The sequence below is a fragment of the Echinops telfairi genome, unplaced genomic scaffold, assembly GCF_000313985.2.
Source record: "Echinops telfairi isolate 266 unplaced genomic scaffold, ASM31398v2 ScPeMD7_44;HRSCAF=162, whole genome shotgun sequence".
NCBI lineage: Eukaryota > Metazoa > Chordata > Mammalia > Afrosoricida > Tenrecidae > Echinops > Echinops telfairi.
Window position 1 is genome coordinate 11,043,394 of NW_022103942.1, and position 7,334 is coordinate 11,050,727.

Here is a 7,334-nt window from a genome sequence, read left to right on the forward strand (position 1 = left end):
ATAGTGAAATCTGACCTGAGGCTTTCTGGTGATAGCATTTACTAATGTAGGTAGGAAAATAGTCTATGATTATGGTCTGCTCGAAATTCTCCCTACTCATTTCTGATCCCCAATGCCTCATTTGCATTAACATTTTCCACATCTTGCTATATAGATAACTTTTACTATGGAGTCTTAGTCTCAGTTTATGTATTTGCTCGAAGTACATCCTTAAAGATTTAATCTTTATTTATGAACTCTGGGACTATCTATGTAATACTGCTGCTCCTTGAAACCCATACCCCGTTTCTGCTCTCTGCAGGGATCAGTTCTCTTCTGCTCTGGCAGCTGAATTTTCTCTTTGTGAGCAGATTACAAAAATGGTTTTAACTCCTCTTTTATGAGAAGCATTTTTCTCTGATAGAAATTCAAATTGAAAATGCAACACCCACAATGCCTTCCACCCCACAGAGCCCACAGATAAATATATCTGCATATTGCCATATCATTTTCTCTTGAACACCCTCTCTTGGCATAGACACTATCAATCTTACAATTTAACAATTTTGCACCTATTAGCATAACTCATATAAGTTAGGGCACATGTAGAAGTATTGTCCTTTGAGCTTTAGTTTAGTTCTTAAAACATGAGAGAAAATGGGTGTGCTTTTTACTTATGAGATATGACAGAGGAAATTTGTCATTTCAAATAGGTAAATATTTAATGACTGCTTAGCCCATATTCTAGTAGTCAAATGATAAATATGAACTGGAAATAGAGGGTGCGCAAATTAAAGGAAATAGTATTTAAGTTCTTTGAATGTCAGAGACATGCCAAATATGTGTGCCATTAGTAGAGTTTCCTTAAATCAAGAAGATTTTTTAAGTCCCTAAAAATTAAGAAAGAGAAAAAACCTCACAATTGAAATGATTTCAACTCATAGCAACCCTCTATCGGGTTTCTGAAACTGTTAATCATTATGGAGGCAGACAGCCTCAGCCTCATCTTTTTCCTGAGAATCAGTTGGTGGGTTTGAACTGCTCCTGGGTTAGCAGCCCAATGTCTGATCCACATAAATAGCAAGACTCCTTGCTGCAATACTTGAAAGGCGTGGGAATTAGTAGGCATGAACATCCAACAGTGTAATACAAGCCCAGAGCTCTGAAAGTAGCAGTTAGTTTTGAATGTTTGCTTTACCAATAACTAATTGTGGGCCCTTGACTGTTACTTAGCCTCTGTATGCATCAATTTCTTCACCTGTAAAATAGGGAGCAAATAGTACCTATTTATTTATGTTATTTTGAGGCCATGCCATAAGTTAGTGCATGCCATAAGTTAGTGCATGTCAAATTGAACTTTACTAAGTAGTAAATACATATTAGCATTCAGAATCATCATTATCATAATAACAAGTGTCATCAGTGAATACTAAGAAGAGTAATATGAAGTGATCTGCACTACCAAAATATAGAATATCTTATGAAATAGAGATAACTAAGATAATATGAGAACAATTAAAAATAGATAAAAGATATAGCATAGAAGGCTCAGATATTTTGGTACTGCATGTTGTTGTTAGGTGCCCTCAAGGGAGTTCCAACTATGTACAACAGAAGGAAACACAGCCTGGTCCTATGCCATCCTCACAGTTGGTTACATATTTGAAACATCAATATAGTCACTGTGTCAATCCATCTTGCTGAGTCTTCTTCTTTTTCTCTGTCTTGCTACTTTACCAAATGTAGCAGTTACATAAGCTCCTGTCAACCTGTGAAGGGGTGGAGTCTAGCCTGTCCATCAGGTTGAAGCTCCTTAGCCTTATTTGGAGGCGTGAAGGAGATAAATAGCTCACTCTCTGCTTTGTCTTCCTACTTACAAGACACATGTAGCCAAACTGATAGATCCAGAGCCCTGGAGCTGGAGAAGCCACATGGAGACCCACACCAGTGTGGAGTTGCTTCCACCACTACGCCACTGGATCCACAACACTTTCCACCCACTGGCCCATGATCTTCCTTCATTTGTTATTATTGCACAGCTGCGTGAGTCTGAAGAGGAATTTATAGACTGGTATCAGACATATGGGCCAATATTGGACTTATGGACTTGATCTGGACTTGGCTGGGATGTTTTCTCAATATACAATTGCTCTTTGTTATAAAGCTCCCACTTACACACATATGAGTGTCTATGAATTGGTTTCTCTAGTCCACCCAGTCTAAAACTCCAAGCATGATATTCTTTTCCTGGGACTGGTGTCTCCTGATAGCATGCCAAAAGTACATGAGACAATGTTTCACCATTCTTGCCTCTAAGAAGCATTCTGACTGTACTTCTTCTAAGACATTGGTCTTTCATATATTTGGTAAATCAAGCACCCCTATCAGTGAGTAAAGAAAGATCTAGTCAACTGATAGTTTTGGAAAAAGCTGATCATATAAATGAAAATAAAAACAAAGTTATCTCTCTGATTCATACTATATACCCAAAGAAATAGCAAATTTACAGAAGGGTCTCATGGAGGCAGCAGTCACAAAATGAAACAACAGCTTGCATTGGGATAAACCCACTGCACAAGACCACTTTAAAGTATTGAAGAGGAAGGATGTCGCTTTTGGCCTAGGTGCACCTGACTCAAGACATGGCCTTTTCAATTGCCTCATATGCATGTGAAAGTTGGACATTGAATGAGAAGGATCGAAGAGAATTGATACAACTGAATTACGATGCTGACCATAATTCTTCTAGTGGTTTCAATGTCTTTTATTCCTCAGGAGACTCGTTTACCTCTACATAATGATCACATATTTGTGCTACTCTCTCATGCTTCTTTGTATGAAATGAGATTGTCTGTTTTCTCTGAGGCATCATGAGGCTTTATATTCATTTCTATACAATGATCAGGAGGTAATGGAGTAGATGGTGAGAACTGCCCACAGTTATAACTGTCGGAGGTCCAGAGGGTGGCTGGAATCAAAACAAAAGAAAAACAAGAGAACATTTGCAGAAACCCCCAGCCAATAACCACCCACTCACTCACGCAGCCATTCACTCACTCACTCATATACACGTCAGCACCCACACAGAACCAGCAATTGTTTTTTTTTTTTAATTTCTCAGTCAACTAGTGCATGCTTACCAAGGTCCTATCCAAGTTGTGCACAATAGGTATGTAACTACAGGTACATGGGGGTCAGGGATGGTGTCTTTTCTGGGCAACAAGGGGGTATGGATATTTAGGTATTATTTCCCCCTCATGTGACCTATATTTCCCCTCAAGTAGTTTATCAAAACAAAAAAAATAAAAGAGGGTAAAAATGAAATATTCCCAGCCAGTCCTTGCAGCTGTTTTAGCCCTACCACTCCACAGAATTGGAGCTGATTTCTGGGGTTGTGTGAGTGATACCAGCCTCTACCCCCTCCAGTATCCCTTCTGGGCACTGGGGAGCTATGGAGACTAGGTGTGATTCAAGTCTCTGTTTGTTTACCACAAGTATCATGTGATGTTTCTCCCTGGGCTGCCCCTCCTCCAGACTGCACTTTCAGCCCTGGGGATGTGGAAGAGAATTCCAATCAGATGCTGAGTGCACTACATTTATTGTTGCTCACTCCACTGTATAGCTGGGTTGTATGGGGTGCCCAAGGGGGCGGGAAGGGGGTTGAGGCCAACTGTCTCATAGCCTGGTGCCAGAGATTTCTCTGGACTGTGAGAGGTGATCAGTTCATGGTTAACTTGCAAAGAATTTGTTGTTTCCCTTTCTGGTTGTGGGATGCTGGAAGTTGCCCACCAGTTCAACTCGTGCAAACCAATGAAGAACTTGCCTATCTGCTAGATGTCCTTGTGTGGATTCTGCTCCTGATTTTCCCTGTCAGTGTGTTCAGTTCACTCTGCCATCCTTTCCTCAGAGATTAGGGGTAACAGTTCTCCCCTCTGCATGCCCTTTCTGACATCTTAGTGGTAGAGGGGACACTCAATAAGTCTACCGAGGTCAGATGGGAATCAGAAATTCAGGGAACCTAGGACAGATGAACCTCTCAGGACCAGGGGTGACAGTGGCGATACCAGGAGGGAAAGGGGGTGAAGAAAGGGGGAATGGATCACAGGGACCTACATATAACCTCCTCTCTGGGGGACGGGCAGCAGAAGGGTGGGTGAAGGGAGACGCCGGACAGTGTAATATAAGATACAATAATAATTTATAAATTATTAAGAGTGCATGGGGGAGAGGGGAGGAGAAAGGGAAGGGGAGGGGGAAAAAAAGGAAAATGAGCTGATTCCGGGAACCCAAGAGGCAAGCGAATTTTGGGAATAATGAGGGCAACAAATGTATAGATGTGTTTTATACAATTGATCTATGTATTGTGATGAATTGTATGAGCCCCAATAAATTGATTAAAAAAAAAAAAGTCTACCGAGGTCTCCATCTTACCAAACACCTCAAATCTATTCTTGAAATAGTCCATAAATTCAGGTGGAATAAAATTAATTTTTCTCAAATTCAATTTGAACTTACTTATGAGCAATTGCTTTTACACGTTAACGCTCACAGTATTGAAAGTTTGTCTGTGTGCACACATGTATATGTATATGGCTGTTTTAATTTATGGATGCATGGTTTATTCTCTACTACCTTTTTGCTATTCATTTGTAACTTTTTGTTGCTGTTGTTACCATTTTATTGGGGACTCTTACAGCTCTTATAACAATCCACACATCAATTTTATCAAGCGCATTTGTACATATATTGCCATCATTATTTTGTAGACATTTACTTTCCATTGAGCCCTTGGTATCAGCTCATGTTTTTTTCCCTCTGCACCCTGGTTACTCCTTCATAAATTATTATTTTCATATCCTACACCAACCACTATCATTATGATTGTTTTCCCCTTTCTTCCCCCCACCTTCCCCTTCCCCTCCTGATATCACTACTCTCAGTTTTGGTCCTGAGGGGTTTATCTGTCCTGGATTCCCTGTGGTGCAAGCTCTTATCTATACCCATGTACATGCCCTGGTCTAGTTAGATTTGTACGATAGAATTGGGTTCATGATAGTGAGTCGGGAGCGGGGTGGGGGGAAGAAGCATTATAGAACTAGAGGAAAGTTGTATGTTTCATCGGTGCTCTACTGCCCCCTGACTGGCTTGTCTCCTCCCTGCAACTCTTCTGTAAGGGGATGTCCGATTGTCTACAGATGGGCTTTGGGTCTCTACTCCGCACTCCCCCTCATTCACAACGATACGATTTTTTTGTTCTGGGTCTTTGATGCTCAGGCTTCTTTTATACATGTATAGGATTTGACAACATTTAATCTATTCTCATCTGGCAATAGCTGACTCAATGTGATGGAACACATGCCTGCAGTTTAACAATCCCACTATAAGTCATCACAATGTCTTATCCAAATTAATCTCATACCTTAATATTATACAGCAAACCCTTATATGCAATTGGTTTTATGACCCATGGTCCAGATTCATAATGATGATGAACGTTGCTTCTCTTACACAATGTTGATAGGTAGGGTAGTCGGATATAAGACAAGAGGCCATATGGGAACAATGAAAGGAATATCCAGCACCAAGGGAGGTGAAGAGCAGAGAGGACACATTTTCTTTATCAATAATTTTTAAAAGAGAAGTAATTCTGAGCACAGAGTGAGGAGGTAGTAAAAGGCCCTGTGGATTTAGTTGTGTAGATTGTGCACACAGTCCCAAAAATGAGTGAATTGATTGATGGAGTGTCAGGAAAACCAAGTTTTGGCTCTGCCCTACCAAGTGTCATACCATAGACTATGAGTGTGCCCACACATCAGTAAAGGGGAGGTAAGCTACAAAATACTAACTAATAGCAGAAGATCTGCCATCAGCAGTATAATTGAATTTGTATCCAGTGGGGGCTCTCAGATAAACTGAGATTTCTGGGTACACAATTGTGTTGGTGTAACAGCAAATCCATGACTCATGAATGACCAGGGGGCATTCTTGGAGAACTTGGAAGAAGAAAAAAATTAGTTGGTGACCCAGAGGAAGTAGAGTTCTGGAAGACCTGGGTCCTGAATGTCAGGTGAACATAGCTTTTATATTTTGTCTTCAGGAGCAAGATAACAGAGTAGAATAGGCAGGGATTTCTAGAGCAGACCAGAATCTTTAGTAAAGGAGGAAAGGATGTCAGGGGGTGGGTGTGTTCCAGAAACAGGGAAGTACATGAGATAAGGTGGTGCACCAAGTTTCTTTTCTGATGGTTAAAAATCCCGCATCAGGATTTTCCTTACGTTTGAAGTAACAATTTATATAAACTCACATGTTCCATTCAAACCTTTTACGTGTCACCTGTTAAAATAAATTCTTGCAAGTGTAAAAAGAACCAAGGGAATATAGACTGCAATCCATCCCTGGAACATTGATCATAGAAACACTGATTTCTTGTTATATTGTCAGAACTTCACTGAAGAATGTTTACATATGAGGGGGTAGCCCCCAAAAGAACAGAAAAACCTCTGCTGGCTAGAGCTTTCATAGTGTGCATTTTTCCCACTAGGAGAGCATCCAGCAACTCCTTCTGAGTTAATGCACCAGTGGCATCACCTGGGAAAGTTCTCTCTTCTCATAGTGATTTTTTTTGTAAAAGCAGTTTCACTCGAACTTCGTTTTTTTGTTATAGCCAATGTAAGAGAGTAGCATGCAGCTGTGAAATTTTGCTTCCAGCTTGGTAAAAATGCTTCAGAAACTGTTGTGATACTGAACACAACTCACATGAACATCACTATGAGAAAAACTCAAGTGAACAAGTGGTTTTCTCATTTCTAAAAAGGTACAATGTTGATTGATGAAAACCTCATTCTGGACGTCCATCAACTTCCCAAACAGATGAAAATGTCAACTCATAGTGCATTGGGAGTTTGTTCCACCAGGTCAGAATATTAATCAAGTTTTCTGCTTAGAGGTTCTGAAAAGATTGTGTAACCGTGTTTGACAAAAAGGACTGATTTATGGCATACTGGGGACTGATTTTAGTAACAGGACAATGCACCTGCTCATGCAGCCATCTCATTGCACCAGTTTTTGGCAAAAAAACAACATGCATCTCTTGCCCTATGCACCTTATTCACCTGACCTCACTCTGTGGGACTTCTTTTTGTTTCCACAAATGAAGATGGGCATGAGCATACAGCGATTTGATGACGTAGAAGAGGTGAAGCAAAAAAACAAAAAACAAGGGAGTTGCTGTCAGCAATCCAAACAGATGAGTTTGAAAAATGTTTCCAAGAATGGCATCGCAGATTTGACCAATGCATTATGTGTAGTGGAGGGTACTTTGAAGGTGATATGGTTGTTTTGTAAAAAAATTTAAA